The sequence below is a fragment of the Aulonocara stuartgranti genome, assembly GCF_965226115.1.
Source record: "Aulonocara stuartgranti genome assembly, chromosome: 1".
NCBI classification, from domain to species: domain Eukaryota; kingdom Metazoa; phylum Chordata; class Actinopteri; order Cichliformes; family Cichlidae; genus Aulonocara; species Aulonocara stuartgranti.
The window spans coordinates 7,189,836-7,206,931 of record NC_138939.1 but is presented as its reverse complement, the minus strand read 5'-3'; the positions used below and the strand labels follow the sequence as shown (position 1 = coordinate 7,206,931).

At 38.4% G+C, this 17,096-nt stretch overlaps 1 long non-coding RNA gene across 5 annotated transcripts in view; it reads right to left on the bottom strand.

Annotated features, from left to right (window-relative positions):
- LOC309704004 overlaps positions 1-17,096 on the bottom strand; it is a 178,536-nt gene that overhangs the window by 144,049 nt on the left and 17,391 nt on the right. For all 5 annotated transcript variants that reach the window (XR_014276106.1, XR_014276107.1, XR_014276108.1 and 2 more), the window contains exon 2: positions 5,817-5,962. This is a non-coding gene — a long non-coding RNA (uncharacterized lncRNA). The remainder of the gene's footprint in view (positions 1-5,816; positions 5,963-17,096) is intronic.

The window sequence follows — 17,096 nt, the reverse complement described above, 5'->3', positions numbered from 1 at the left end:
AACAAAGCAAGAGTCTTTTGTCCAGCTTAATGACACAAACCCTGTAACAGACAACCAAAATAACAGCTTGTCCCACGTCAAAAAGAAAAAAATGAGGTGGATTATTTTCTAAACCTTTACAATCTGATCTGGGTTGTTTTTAAATCTGCATGTACTGTATACGAATCCAGTACATGCTTACGCTAAGAAAGAATAAGCCAAATTTTTTGGATCAGTGGTCATGTACCAGATAAGATTCACATTAAAGAAAGGATGGGGAAATATTTGTTGATTCAGAGGACAGGATTGTAGTTATATTCAAGGAATTCAACAGACAAAGTATAATTTAAGGAAGAGTGGGCTCCAAGATAAACAGGTTTTGTTTTGCTCGAGGACACTCTGTCAGAACCTATGGCCGCTGACAGACATGCTAAGTACTGCAGGGAAAGACATAAATCAGCGAGAATAGAAAAAAAAAAAACGTGCAATGAACCGAGACAATTAGATAGTTTTATAATGTGTCACTTATTTCTCTTTGAGTTCTTTTTCACTACAAATGACATCCAATTTAATTGCAGGCTAGCTGATAATTTGTCTCTTTCAAGATGGGGATTGTTTGAAATGTCTCTGGACAAACGTTTGACGCCTTATCAAGATCTGTGTTTTATAGCTGAAAATCATCCATTGTGTGGTGATGAAAGAGCGGCTAAATCTATAGACTAAATAAATGGTGAGAAAGTCCCACGAAAAAGAATGGGATCTTTAATTAAGGGATTTTATACTAAAAACGTTTTCATTGTGTCATAATCATAACTTTAAGCTGAACCTCTGTGCTCCTGTTAAACATACTTATCATATTTTCTCTCTTTCAACATGACCTGATTATTAACTTTTGGTTGCAAACACTTTTTTTGCTTGTATGAAATCATCTTCACAGTATGCGCTCCAGTCACTTGCTTCCCCTGGTCCCGTACTTACTCTAATGTCCTCTTATATGGTAAAATAATCCTTTCTTAACCTTTCTTGATGCTTCACTCATTTTCCCCCTTCAATTTTCCTGGAACGTTCTTCTGTGCAGGATTTCTAACAGGCCAAAGTGCCCAACTTTAATGGAATATTACAACATTAAGTCCCCGATTATTACAGTAATGCACTTGATGTGTTCTCCCACTCAGTCACTTTAGATAAGAGTAAGATAGACAGTACATCAAATGAAAATTGTTACTTCAGTGATGCAGAGATAAACTTGCTGTTCATTACTTTTATTGAGTTTACACTTCACTGACAATAAAACACAAAATACAGAAGACTTCAAAAGATGGGCATAGCACAATAAGTTCTTTGGATTCTGACAAACTTTAACTCATATTTCATTGTGTTTCTGCCAGACACACAAAGGTGCATGACCCTGAATCAGCAAGCACACCAAGCTAAGTTGGTCTCAGAGGAGCTTCCACAGGGTCTGTACCACATACTCGGTTTCAGTGACTTTAAAGCCCTTGAGCTAAAGTAAACAGAACTGAACTGTGTACAGAATATGAAAAAAGGAAAATGTTTATACCAGGGTTGCAAACTGTCACGCTTAAGACACCAGCTCTCAGGCTATGTCTCAGCTTCAAAGTCCCTCCTTTTATATGTTAACCAGCCTTTCTTTGCAGACTGGACAAAGTCTGAGTATCAGGCTTTTTCCACATTTCAGCTCCAGTGTTTACACAATGAAGATACACAGAGCTTACCGAAATAACAATACGCGATATGTGTACACCAGTGGTTCTCAAACTGTGGGGCAGGCCCCAAACATAGAGCACAGACCTGCTGTGGATGGAGCAGAGACAACTAGTTGAAAATTATAGGTAATATAGTGTCACAGATCATTTGTCTGGATTAATATTCAGATGTTTCTTCACTGTAGCCTCATATAGCAGCAGGATCCATATGAATATCTCCAAACAGATAGAGCTATAGACTTCCAGCACAGTGAAAACACTAGTTACTGTGCACACGAGGATAATGTTTTAAACTGGAGAAATCAGAAAATAACAGGAAATGACAGTGTGTACCTCTAAGACATGATCTTATTTAGGTGCGCTGCCACACAGTTCCCTAGCTAAAATTTTAGTTTGATCATTTATTTTGATTTATTTTGATTTTAATTATTGTAAAGTAACAAGAATTTTTCTTTACTGTATCATCAGTCTCTTTAACTGATTTCATGAGTCATTTGTGCACAATGTAATTTTTAGGACTTGCCTTTAAAGCCAGTGGAACTGAGTCTCCAGTGCTTATTTATGATTGCTCATAAAAGTAATAGGATGAATTCTTAAGTGCACAGGACTAAATCTCGGGTCAGATCCAGTCAAAGAAAGAAAGAAAGCAGCTGTAAACCTGTTTTTTATGCTTTAGTAAAGCTGTTTCTAGCCTTTCCCCCCAGTGCTAAGCTAAGTTAAATGGCTGCTGGTGTAACTTCATGTTTACTCTGCAAACATGAGTGTGGTATCAGTTCCTCATTAAGCATTCAGCAAGGAAGCAAATAACTGTATTCCCCAAATACATTCTTTCAAAATATTAATTTCAGCAAATTGAAAGCAGCTGCTATTTATAATTCAACGTACTAGTTGCAATCATTTTGCTGCACGGCTTCAGTTGGCTCTGAATGTGTTTTAGTACTTCCTTTTGACAAACATTCCCCATCTGCAGATGAAGACAATTTGACAGAGGAAATTAGGGATAATTAAGCACTCAACTGTAGCACCGAAAAACAGTTTTAAAATGTCCAAGCTGACTCTGTTTTAGCTAATTTTAAAAAACACTTTAAAGCCGTGACATTCTTTAATCTAGAGGCAACTGTTATTACCATAAATTACCATACAATTGTTAAATATAAGGCTACATGAAGACTTGACATGGTCTAACTGGAAGACTTGACTTTTAACTTGGAGTTCTAGTGAAGTACAATGTGAACTGCAATGTATTTCTTTGGGTTGTGTTCATAGTAAGAGAATTATTTAAATGTTTAAAATGAAATTATTCTGACAGTGGAGTTCCTAAGACAATGGAAAATGGAAAAAAGAAAGATGATTACAATTATACAAATCATTAAGGACTTCACTTCAGAGCTGTCAGACATCTGACAAAGGACTGGGAAATTATTCCACTGATATTATTTCTTGTGTCAAAAAAACAACACTTGGATGGAAAAACTCTTCCGCTAAACACTGGCTTCATTAGCGGTCACAGAAGCTGATTTATGAATTAAGCATGGCAGGGTTAGTAACCCTCATTTCCATGACTACTGTTTCTATTGGAAGCGTTTGCCCTCACTGACGAGTGAAGATCGAAATGTGTGCGAGTTTACAACCAAGTCGTTCATCTCAACAACACCTGTCAGAGCCCCACTGACCTACACCCATATAAAGGTCTAATGAACAAATTGGTAATGCCTCTGCCAAGGTCCTGCTGAATGCCCACCACTGACTTCATGACCCCTCGGGTCATGTGACAAGCATCTCAGAACTGTAATCAAAGAAGTCCTTGCACCGTTTCATGCCAGACTACATAAAAACAGCAACGAATGGCTGTAAAACTCAGTGAGGATGTCAGAGGCAAGTCACGTTTCATACGTATTATGTGTGTTGTCACAAATACTCCCACTTTTGTTTGTTCCTATCACCATGAAACCTTTGAGAGGTGAGGAAATTCTGTCATTTATTTCGGCCTAGTCGAAAAAGGTTGAGGGGACTGAGATGCCACTTTAAAGCTTTGAGTCAAAGTAATTTCAGAACAGTAATTTTCCCCTTTCTCTGCGTGCAGGTTACCTACACACCACTCTGTCAGCTTTCTGAAAAATCCTCAGCAGGGGATTGCCAGCTATAAAGTGAGCATTAAACAGATCTATCACGGAGCCAGATCATTGGCTGCGACTGGCACTGGTGTCCAATAATACAGTCTGCTTTCTTCAATTTCAAATGACAGACAGGGAGACAGGGACAATAAACACATTTTACCTCCTCACACACTCTCACAGTGTCTCTCTCTCAGACCAATCCTTTCTCTTGTTATGGCTTGATCATCAGATCTTTCTCTCTCTCTCACTGAACACTGAAGGTTTTCAATTTAGCCAAGCTATGATTATGTTTCCTATTTTTATTATTATGAGAAGAAAAAAAATCCTAAAGTGTTGATGGTCTGTTTTGTTCATTTATTGTATCGCTGCACTCTTGCTAACCTCACCATTGGGACTGATTTGCGTATGAATGTGTTTTTCTGGGGGTTTTGATACAGCAGGGAAAGTATGGGCCTTCGGAAATGTGTCTGTGGAACATTTATATGTGTGCTTCTTCTACAAAATAATGAATTTGCACCAGGGAGGACAAAAGAATGGGCTCTTCCTTTCAGGTGAAAGGAGGCAGACTGTTAGAGACAGGTTGCTTGGAGAGCTGTGGGATTATTCCACTGTTTCATGTTGAACGTTATCATGGGCAGGCAGACTGATGTGAGCTAAAACTAGCAATGCAGCACAACACCTAACCAAGGTCAAGCACTTCCTCTCTGTCTCTGCAAGTCGTAGGGAGATTTGTTCGGGAAAAAGTGAGATGAAATGTCAAGAGCAGAGTGATTGCCTGGGAAAGGGAGATCCTAATTAACTCTCTCTGGTGGAGCTCTCCTGCTACCTCCCTCATGCCGCGTGTGCCTGTATGAATCTTTCATCTCCTCCTCCTTGCCTTTCCTCAGAGGACACGGCTCCACTTGCAAAGCCAGCCAAAGGACAGATGGATACAACGAATGCAAAGGTCAAAAAATAAACAGTGTGGCTATGAATGACAGACCCTCTCTCAGGGATGTATACAGACAGCAAACCAATCCCTGCAGCATGTCTACAAAGCACAAGCAAGTAGCACAGAGAAGAAGTAACATCAACTGGTGGCCTGTTATTGAAAAGGATGATATTGACAACGGTGGCCTCCAAAGTCAATGATGTTGTTTTGAGTCCTTATTACTGTATAATTAATACCATGCTTAGGCGAGGGAAGCATAACTGGAATAGATGCTATGTTAAGGTATATGTTTACTTTGCTTTGTCCTTTGCTTTATCATATACTTAACTATAACCTTGGCCTTTCCAACTTATCTTATTTAATCAGACAAAGAAGTCTCTTAACAAGCTGTAGGTGGTGAAAAGTTTAGTTGGCAACAGTTAATTTAGCTGTCACAGCCAATGGATATATACACATTCATCCGTCTTCCACCGCTGCTGTTCATTGCGTCGATACGTCAATGTGGCTGTATAGGTTGGATGAAGCATGACCCCCCCCTATATATTTGCTTGAATATGTGGACAGACACAGGCAAGCAGTCATTTCTACTGAAATTTTTCTAATCGACTCTGAGTGCAGATTTGTACACACAGATGTGTGTTTGAACCCACACATAACACTAGTGAACTGCATTAATGTATATCAGAACCGGATGCACATGTATGCATCCATGATTAACAAATTTTCCAGCTGTCCTTTTTTTTTTTTTTAGAAACAACAATTTATCAGTGATAAATTATACTGTAATATACAAAAGAACTTTCAATCCAAAATAGTTTCGGAAACAATACTATTACTAAAATGAAACTCAACTTACTACATAAATGATATAATGATACATGTAAATATAGCTAATTAATAAAAAAGAAATCAAGATCCTAAACTGAAGATATGGAAAAATTTAAATTAAAATATTAATAGGAGAAGACATATGGCTTTCGTAGTCCTGCAGGAGGAGTCCCAGCTAAGACAGTCAGGAAAGAAATGACTACAAGCTTCAGGCCACAAAACAGAGTTACTGACCTTCAAGTAAGAGTAAAGCTGTTACATCAGAATGAGCTGCCGGCTGTGTTGTCTTCAATTCTGGAAAAGGATGAGAACCTGGAGGTTTTGGAGCTGACTGAGGCGCACAGTACAGGTTTCTCTGGGGATGGATCATAAGCAGTCTCCTGCAGAGTTCGGAGATCAAAGCCAACCAATTATAACAGAACTTAAACCTCTGTATTCACACTGTGCACTGGATGACTATGACTTTATTAACCAAGTTTCACAACTATGTCTATGTCTATACATTTTCCTGACAAATACAGAGGCTCGTTTAGAAAATTCTCAGAGTAAAAAAAAGACATTTGTCTAAATAATTTGTCTGGGTTAAAATCATTGACCTGTACTGATTGTGGGTGTAAATGATAATCTTTTATTCATCTTCAGCTCTTGATGAATGTGATGAATAGGATGCTGTTTGTTCTATTCATCATATAAGGTCACTTGATTTCATTTATTTGGCAAAATGCTAATTCTACCCACATATTCCAAAAAGAGTTCTTTAAGCAGGCGTTTCACGAAAGCAATCATGTATTGAATAGATGGAGCCCTTCATTGCTCAGTATATTGAAGTGGACTGTGTCAATAAAGGTCAGATGTTTCAGAGAAATGCACTCATGTGCCAAGAAGTTATCCATCAAACAAGACATGGATGTGGCGTGCATGGTTAATGAAGGCAGACCAGCTATCACGTGTATCACTGAGCTGTGTGTATGCTGATGGATGGGAGCCGCTCCTGTAAAAAGTCTTGTTGTCAATAAAAAATTATATTATTGCAAAATAGACCAAAAAAATGCAAAATAAATATTGGTTAAACTGCGTGATTATGTTTATTTTCCTTATTTTCATAAATTTGAGGTTTGACATACTGACCTGTTCTCTTTTGCATGGATTGGCCACAGGCTAATATGAAGTAATTCCTCTAAAGCATGCAGAGATGAGTCATGATTACAGAGCTGATTTTTGACTGTTTTGTTTGATTCACAAAATAAACAATAAAAATCTACTAAATTACTGCCCAGCTTGTGGTCTAAGGTAGCACTTGATTGAATGAGATGCCATCTGGAAAGAAAAGAGCCTTTCATTGATATTTATCTGGGAGAATATTGGAACAGGAATGGCTTCTGTATTATTTGATTCTGTGACTGAGCCATGTTTTTCTTGTTATCGTAAAATTGCATTTCCTGCAACTGATTATTTTATCAAAATCTTGCTTTTTAAAACCGGACAATACATTTTCAGTTTCTGAAATCACATCTACATTTCCTGCAACATTCTGGGAGGCCAGCATCGCCATGGATATCTGTCAGATTCATAAAAAGATGTAGACATGTAGACTAGGGCTGTTCGATATAACGATATATATCAGATGACGATATAAAAACGTCTATCGTTTCATTTTACGCTATCGTTTGTTTCGTGGTGTCGCAAAATAAACTGTTTACGGCAATATTTTTTTCATCGTTTTGTTGGTCACTGTAGTGGCTATATTAATTTCTTAAAGTTCTCTCTTTCTCTTATATTTAATATAACCACACTACGGATGGACAAGCGCCTGTTTTTATGGGTTGTTGTTAGCAACAACGACGGTAAAACCATCACATGTCCGCTTGTTTATTTTTCACATAAACCTTTCACAATAAAGCTCAAGATCCTGTTGAGACTTTTCAAAATAAATGGAATCACGTGAAAAAGTATTATGGAGGGAGGAGAAGCAAAAAAAAAGTCGTCAGGTGCTAAAAAATAAACCTTAGACTCAAACGTTAGAACAGGCTTTTCCCCGCAGCACGCCGTGTAATAAATACTCACAAAGAAAACGGCGGCCGTTACAACTTATGTCTAAAAATGTACAGTTTCATGCATCGGTTAAAACACTCGACTCCAGGTACACGACGCCCAGCTGGAAACACTTCACCTACCCGAGATTCACAGAATTTACAGAAAATATTAAATTTTTTGTGATTTATATTGTTATTGGACGATAGATGTTTTATATCGGGATATGAGATTTTGGTCATATCGCACAGCCCTAATGTAGACTATACATCCTCCCTATAGAATGTGTGTCCATCAAACTGCTTGTCTACTGGAAGCTTCTTTGTTATTTCTACCTGCAATATGCACCTGCCTTTTCTTTTGATGCCTTTCACGCAAACATACTTGTTATTAACAGAAATCCTGTGGTTTCACACTTGTGGTGAAGACTGCTGTGTATGACACAGCCTTGAATAATGTTGATTATTAAGTGACAGGAGCTAAATCCTCACACACTGGCTCATGTTTCTGCAACTTCTATCTTTTCTGTCTGTTACTTGTGTGACAGATAAAAAAAAAAAAAGGACGAGCAGTTGCTGGAACAGAAGAGAAAATAAATCTGCATACTTATAAAAAAAAGAGAGAGAAAAAGATAGAGAGAGATAGAATGTGCTGTGCTCCTACTGTGTTTCATTAATAATTCATTGCAAGAATCTGATCAACTGGCTCGTCCTCAGGCTTTTTTTCCCAGGTATTTTAAAATTTAATATTTTATATAAAGAGCTCTCTAAACAGTGAAAATCTACTATAATATTGATGATAGGGTTGGCACTCATCAAGCATCTTTGTGAACAATTGGCAATAACCTCAGCCACTCCCTAAAAAACAAGGAAGCAGCACAAAGAAGTGTGTACATAAACTGAGGCAGATGAGGTGATCATATGTGGAGTGATCTCTGCCGTGTCTCTGAACCATTCATAAGCGATTGTGCAGTGTTATGGGGTATTTTACCATGATAGGTTAGGCTGCTGCTACCAGGGAGTGGCTATAGTCCCACAGGGGGTGTACAACAACATTAATATGGATGGTATGTGTCATGTGGTAGTATCCACGTATATTCCAGATTCCCCTGCACAGTAAATTTCACACTGCATTCCAAACATGCATAGAGAAATGCAGTAAGCAAACTACAACAGCACAATTAGGGTAACAGACTAACTTGGCAGCCTGTTTCACTTACTATTTTTTCGCAACCACAGCTTATCAGCACACTTTATGGATGACTGAAATAATCTGACAGCCACTAAAACTGCATTCACTTTTTTGTCACTGCTGCAACTTTTCTCAAACACCGATAGACTCCTATCTCCTATGACAAACCTGCTAAGTTAGACTGAGTCACGCAGCTCAGTTTAACAGGTGCTATGAAACCTCTGAGTCCACACTCTGAGTTCAGTTGAGTAAAGCTCTGCAAGTTGTTAAAGAATTCGTTTTTACTTTAATTACTTTTTGTTGTCTTCTCTTCCTTCTGCTTTTTCTCGGCTTTCCAAGTGTTTGAGCTAATGCTAGCTCCTCCATGAGCCTCTACTGACGAGCATGGCAAACTGCTCGTTGCCAAAAGAATTCCAAAGGAGCTTTTTGATTCTGCATCCTTATGCTTCTTTGCAAACAATTTCACCTAGAAACTCCCAGCAACCATTTGCCAACCTGTCACAGAACATACTTTCCCCTAGTGGTCGGTGGTTGCCAGATGGTTTAGGCCTATGCAACTAGGCTTGTTGTCCCCGATATCTGATCCAAATATCAGTTCAATAAGGAATTCTTGATATACATGTATAGAATTCAATTAACCTATTTGGCGATTTGACTCCAATAGTCCAGTCCATAGTATTAGGTCATGACCTCCTGAAGTCTACGTGCTGGTGGTGGTTATGAAGATAGAGGCTTTGAAGGAGCCTGAGTAACATGGAGGAGAGGCATAGATGGGGAGGAGGTAGGTTACAAGGGAGAATGACAGATGGGCAATGAGAATTTAAAGTACACAGAGTGGAGGCTGGTTGGCCTGAAGAAGTCGGATAGAAAGATTATTGGACTACACCACTGACGTCACCAATGAGCCCGTCAGTGTGGGAAAGTGCAAGTGATGTAAAGCATAGATTAGTTCAATTCAATTTTATGTATGTACCACCAAATCACAACAACAGTTGCCTCAGTCAGAAACCGAATATGTAACTCTGATGAAAAAAAAGCACTGTGATTACATGTAAAATACTATGAAAGCACAGCAGTATGTGGACTTACAACTATGCAATCTTTCCAAGCCAGTCCCATTAGCTTTCAAAGGAGCCGTGCTTTTCTTCTTGTAGTTTTTTTAGAATTCTACAAAAGCAAAAATCTTACAAACCAAATTGCAAGAAAAACTGAATAAAACATTACCTGTGCTAATCTTGTAGTGTCCTTTTCAGATAAGGGACTGAACATACTAGAAAAACTAAAAAACGTAAACATCTTTTTTTTTTTTATCTACTCACACAGTCGACAGTGCTTTTATGCTTGAGAAAACAAATGCTGCTTTTATGCTTCAAAAAAGGGATCAATCTAGGCCAATCCTTACTGTGCTATGCCTTTAATTTGGGGGTTCCCAATTCTCTCAGTGTCTGTCTTCATTTGTCTCAGTGAAATACCATCTCCAACTGGGACTAACTGCAGATGCAGTTATTCTGGCACTGTGCCTTACTCTTCATCATGCTGGTAGAGCCCAATTTAAATTAACTTGACTGCGGTATATTTGGCCTGTTGGTGGCTTTTAGATTAGAGAGCTGGACTGGTGAGAATGTTGCCAATTAGAATCCGCAGATCAGCTACACAAATTTAAGTAGAGAAAACAAATGCTCCCTCATTTTCCTCACATACTATCATTAAAGTGTCCAAATTAAAGGGGGATAACCTTCTCTGTTGGTTAAAACTAAGAGTCTAATTGCATTATTGCAAAGAGCTTAATTGCTTTTTGTCTCCACATCATCAATATGTGAAAAAAATGGAAATTTGCCCACCAGTATTTTAATTTCAAGCTATTTAATGCCCTCAAAAGACAAAGGAAAACTGCTTGCTCTGCTCAAAATTCAGTGTTAAACTCCAGAAAGAAAAACATTTATCACTGAACTCACAGGATTCCTCTCCATCAACACCAGGGATCACAACACAAGGATCTAAAACTGCCCTGTATCCTCTTTTGTCAAACCCAGGCCTGCTACACATAAAAACACAAGTTGTTAAAATCAGTATATTATGGTGCACCAATTAAATACAGCATGAACCACTATGTAAGGGCTCCTTGTTATCAGGATCTTTTTCAGAATAAAAGTAAGGATGATGATCCAAGTCCCACTTAGTCAACGCTCTTTTGAAAACTGGGTCACTATGCTTGCACTAGCTGTGGTGTGCAGCCTCTACTGCTTAGTATGCGTTTTATATTTTAGATTCAAAGTGTAGCTCTTGCTTAAAGACGTATCCTCTGTTGGTTATTCTCTGACCATGTTAAAAGGGAACTGAAAAAAAAAAATCTGTACTGTGGAAATGTATTTGGTGCTACAAGAGAAGTGTGAATGATTCAAACCACAAAATTTGATGTTAGCACCAGTTTTTATCCATTGTGTATCGTGCAAGGTTTCTGTTTTTTTTTTTTTTTTAAAGGTACTTTGTGTATGAATTGTTCCCAGCACCTTGGAGAATTTGTCACGGTTCGTCCTACCTTGCCATCTTGTTGTAAAGCTGAACTGGTGGAACTCAATCAAAAACTTTTGGGCATGACTACATGCTTCCTCGGTGGTAGCAGGCTGTCTAAAGTTATCCATCTATCTTCATCCACTTATCCATTTCAGTGTTCTGGGGCAGGGACTTGAGCCTATCCCAGCTGTCATACAGCAAGACGCAGAATACACACTGCACAGGTCACCAACACCTATATACTGTAAGTGAGATGACAGTGTTAACAACTGCACCAAGATGCTGTTGTCTACATTTAAACCACAAATTTAATGTTTCATACCAATTTAATTTTAGTTTATTTTAATGTTATTATTTTTATGACTTTTATCATCCATTAAAATTTATTTAAAAAATATAAATGGCAAGTCAAGTTTTGCAAGTCTAATTGTGGTTTCACATTGCACTATTGGAATCAGCAGCAGCTAATCGTCATGACAGTTTTACTGCCCGGAGGAAGGCCTGTAATCCCAGAGGAGCTACGGGGGAGACAACAAGGCTTCAGAGGTCGAGCAAAGTAGACATCTAAGTTTAAATATAAATCACCTGTTCCAGCTATCATCACAGGGAATGTGAGGTCTTGGGACAATAAGATGAACAAAGTCTGTAAGGTGATTAAGACCCAGAGGAAATAATTTAGTAGTTTAATGTGTTTTATGGAGACAATGCTACTGTGCATTCACGCTTCTTCAGGACTTTTCAGGAGAACTTGGATTTTAGTATGAGCAGTAACAAAAGGTATGAAGGGATTGCGGTAGTTATGATTGAAAAGCAGTGTAATCTCAGTTACTATGATGAAACATGTCTGTGGCCTGAAAATGGACCCAAAATGACCCCACTAGGTATATGTATCAGGCAAAAGTATCTTATATAGATGAACCAACCTTGAAGTATAATGTGTCTTATCAATTTACTATTACAATTAACTTTTTTAAAATGTATTTTAAAAAAAAGCCTACAAAGAACAAAATCTTAAAGAACAGCTTAAATTCTGCTTGTCATGTCTTCTGTCGTCTAAATTCATGTCATTTTGCGTGATCTAAATCTGAACAGGTGGTGAAAACATTGTGTACTTCAAAATCTCATTTATGAAACATCCAAATAACATTTAAGAATCCTTCAAACTAAATTTAGGACAGTTAATAATTTTGTAATATTTTAATTAGCAAATAAAGACTTTTTAAGGACTTGCAGATATCCTGAGTAACAGATACAACATCGCACATCATATTTATATACTAGGGGTGCAACAATACACAAAATTCACGGTTCGGTTCGATACTTTGGTGTCACGGTTCGATATTTTTTCGATACAAAAAATGCTCATGCTTTTTTTAATTTGTCATTTATTAAAATTATAAATATATATTTTAACTCAAAAGTACAGTTTTTAAATTTAATGTTGCTGAAACAACAAAGGGATAAAATAATAAATCTATCTGATCGAGAAATCACTCATCTTTGGAAAAGAGAGTTTATTACAGAGAAATGTCTCTTTCCAAAATAAAAGCTATACTATACGCTTCTTCTGGGCTATATTCTCAGCAGCATATTAAACATATCAGGTCCCCATAAGGAGAATCGTGTGCTAACGGCTGTCTAAATGACTCGGGTAAAGTTTGTAGCATGCGTGCTTGTTGTTTTTGTCTGCTTCCACTTGTCTTTGCACTAGGATGATGTCGGCGTAAATGGGCAGTCATATTCATTGTGTTCCCACAAGTGCTGTCAGTGTTAATCTGAAATGACGTTAACGCCACAACACGGCAAATCTCCGTTAACAAGCTACCTCGGATCGCCCCGTGCCTGGGGCTGGACAGCATCAACACGTTAACGAGCAAACTGCGCTAACGCAGTAGTTCCCACCCATGTAATTGAGCATTGCGGTGCACATCCGACATACTGTTTTACTTTTGTCCATGACGCGCTTACCTTTAGGGTCATACTTCACATGAAGACCAAAATAGTTCCAAAGGCCAGATCTGAATGAGGGTGGGGGAGGTTCAATTTGCCATGTTGCAACGAGCTTAGCTTCTGTCTTGCTAGCTTGCGCTGCGCTCAGTGGATCTGCGCTTGACAGTGCAGCCTAGGCGGAGTAGTCGAACGCAGATCCACTGAGCTCTCAACACAGACAGCATAGTCAGAAGAAAAGTTGATAAAATTAAAAATTTTGTATTGTTCGATACATATGCGTACCAAACCGAAAGCACTGTATCGAACGGTTCAATATCGATACGAGTATCGTTGCACCCCTATTATATACATATGAGAACTAACATGTGGCAAAAAAAAAAAAAAGGCAAATAGAACTTTGACTAAAATAGGAAGCGCAGTTCAAAATAAGGTTAATAAGGTGTATTCGTATAACTCTTTATTTAGTCCTGTTAACACACAAAAGATCTTTACACAATGATCGCACAACATCACAACAATGTGTGTGATGAGTACTGTTTGTGTTTCGTTGATATTTAGTAATGTGTCCTACAGGACATAGCTGGATTTATGATCAGCACCAGGTCACTGAGGTAAAAACCTATCAATTTAAGACTACCTGAAGCAGTAATTATGACATCATTCATTGCTTTTTTTGTATGTCTTATGTTCCCTTTTAAAATCAGGCCCGCTTTGCCTTATTGAATCCTTTTGCTAGGCTGAATTCAGTTATTTTTGGAGATGCCAGTTATTAACATAAAGCATTTTGTAATGAAGCCACTATTCCCAAAAGCCTTAAACCTTCATTATGGCTCATTCATAAGTCAACCGAATAACCTAATTTCTTTCTATATTGAGGTAACACTAGGCTTGATGGCTCCACTTCTGATACTGCTCTAAGCTCAGTAGCATTTCTTTTGTCTGCCAAAAAAGCTAATTTAACCTCAGTTAGAGTGACCAGATCCAGTCCCTCAGCAGTCTGACGCTAATGTTTAATGGCATCATAAAGTCTTGTCTGGCCTGACAGCTTTCCAGGGAAAGACAGTCAAGTAAACAGCCAAAAGTCAATGCTGGCCTGAAGCATCCTGGGTACACAGGCTTCATTAATGTAAGACCACCACTCTTCTAAGTGAAAGAAATGAGCCACTGGGTAGGACAGATGCCCAGCAGGGAAATGCTTTCTTCTATCTGTGCTTAATCCAGTTCGTGACTGAAATGGCTATAGGTTCAGAGCATTTCACTCCCAAGAAATGAAGCCATTTGTGATGGCATCATTTTTATGCTCCTCACCTTTTGCCATCAATGTGGACAACACAAATAATTATCAAGAATGTACAGAAGTTTCACTAGAATTCTGTAGAGAAGCAAAATGCTGTAGTCAGTCAGGATCTCACTTCTGTTGAAAAGTTGTCTTTAAGGGGCCTCATAAGAAGCTTCTCAGACCTGCTGGGACTTGAAGAACCTTGTCTCTCCTTCACCAAAGCTTAGAAGACACACTTCACTCACTGTAAAACCAAGCACTCGGGTCGAGATTAAAGTAGGGAAGGAAGATGAGAAGGAACATAGTTGCAGATTCTTAACAGCACTCCCTGATGGAGGCAGACTACAGCAGCAATGGGAACAGAAGAACAACCCGATTAGGCTACCAGTCTGCATTTCAATCTTATTTAACACACTGGAAATACCCCTTTCCCTCTTATTCTAACATTTTCTTTTATGTTAGCCACATACATCTGTAAAAGTTCATTCATATTCATCTGAGGACAGTTCAGCCTCTGAGACATTTGTTAACACATCAAGCTTATGCTTGGTTTTGCATTACTTTATTGTTCCCCCGACTTTTCCTTCAAAGAGCTTGTCCACTTGTACTTTAGTCAGTTATTTTCTGTATTTTATTGAATGGCAATTCCAGACCCAGAGAAAATGTTTGAACTTGATGTTTTTTCAGTCAAAGATAGGTATATAGGAAAATAGTCCTTGATTGCTGCCACGGCCCCTTTCAGCATCACTGATTTGTTGACTTCTGAAGTTTCTGTAAAAGGGGAAAAATTGCCTTCTCCAATCTTACTTACTCAGGATTATGCTCGTTTGTGACTTTTTGTTGCAAATGAACATAATCACACTGACTGGGAACAGTGTGCAATGGTAAATGGACTAGAGATGTTCTTGGCGACTAATTTCAGACTCCATTAAACTGGAGAAAAAATATAAAACTAATAGACTAGTGTAAAAGTAGAAAACAATGAGAAAACAGTCAAAATTAAGAGCAATTAAACGGGGCTAGTTAAACTGTTTTCCAACCAAATACTGTATGTACTTATTTTGTATACATATAAGAGCCTTTTAAGAGTCAGAAACACATTCTTCAATAACCTAATTATATTTGAAATGTTGCTAAAATATGTGGCACGTACACAACACAACATATTATGTCAGTTTACTTAGAAACAGCCAACATTACATACCCTTCATTTTATACATCAAAAGCTTCAGAACTGTCCAGGTTTAATTTTTCACTACAGGTTGGAATCCCTGTAGAGTCCACAATATCATCAGAAATCTTAATTCATAAAATGATACGATTTCAATGATAAACATTTTCCATATGCAGAGTATTACAATACCATAAACTGCAATACATTATTACCACTTTTTTTTCTCTACAAACTATATCCCAAGTTTGACTTGAGCGTCTTTAACACTGTGTGTGTCTGACATGGTGGTCAGCAACACTGGAGCAAAACAAGGGACCATCTTCTCCCCTTTCCTATTCACCCTCTACAACACAGACTTCAGCTGCTGCACCGACACCTGCACCTGATGACTCTGCGGTGGTTAGATGCATCCGCTGGGGTGATGAGACGATGAGGCTGTGGTGGACTCCTTTGTCATATGGTGCAAGCACAATCATCTGCAGCTCAACGTAATAAAGACCAAGGACATGATTGTGGACCCTGTTTCAATCCAGGGAGTTGATGTGGACATGGTGGAGGACCATAAATACCTCAAAGTACACACTGACAATAAACTAGACTGGGTTAAAAACAAATGCACTGTACAGGAAGGGCCAGAGCCATGACTATTTATGAGATGGCTGAAGTCTTTTAATCTGTTGGACAATGCTCAGGATTTTCTATGAGCCTGTTGTGGCCAGTGCCATACTGTCTGCTGTTGCATGCTGGGGCAGCAGGCTGAGGGTTGTGGATGCCAGAAAACTGATCCGCACAGCAGTAACATTGCGGAGGTGGAGCTGGACTCTCTAAAGGCGGTGTCAGAGAGGTAGATGTCGTTTAAGCTAAAGACAATATTCTCCCAACCACTCCATGACGTGCTGGCCAGTCACAGGAGCATGTTCAGTGCGAAACTGAGATTACCCAAATGCACCGCTGAACGACACAGAAAATCATTCCTGCCTGCGGCCATCTCTCTGTACAACTCCTCCATCTAAAAGCAGAAGTACACACTGCAGTAGTTGCACACCGTTAATATCTGCACAGTCTCTACAGAGAAAATAACATCAAGTCGGGATGATAAGAGGGGCACCTCAATTACAACTTTATCTATATTTAATTGAGTGTAATATATTGAGATATTTATATATTAGAGCTATTTTGCAATATTTTGTAAAATATTGTAATATTTGATTGGTACTTTAACTTGTTAGTTAATGTTCTTACTGTCTTGGAGCAACTGTGACCACATAATGTCCTCTGGGATTAATAAAATATTCTGTTTCTGATGAGTTTTATCCAATAACATAAAGCTTCCAGTCTTTTGCTGACAGCCTACTTTTTTCCTATAGGCATTTTG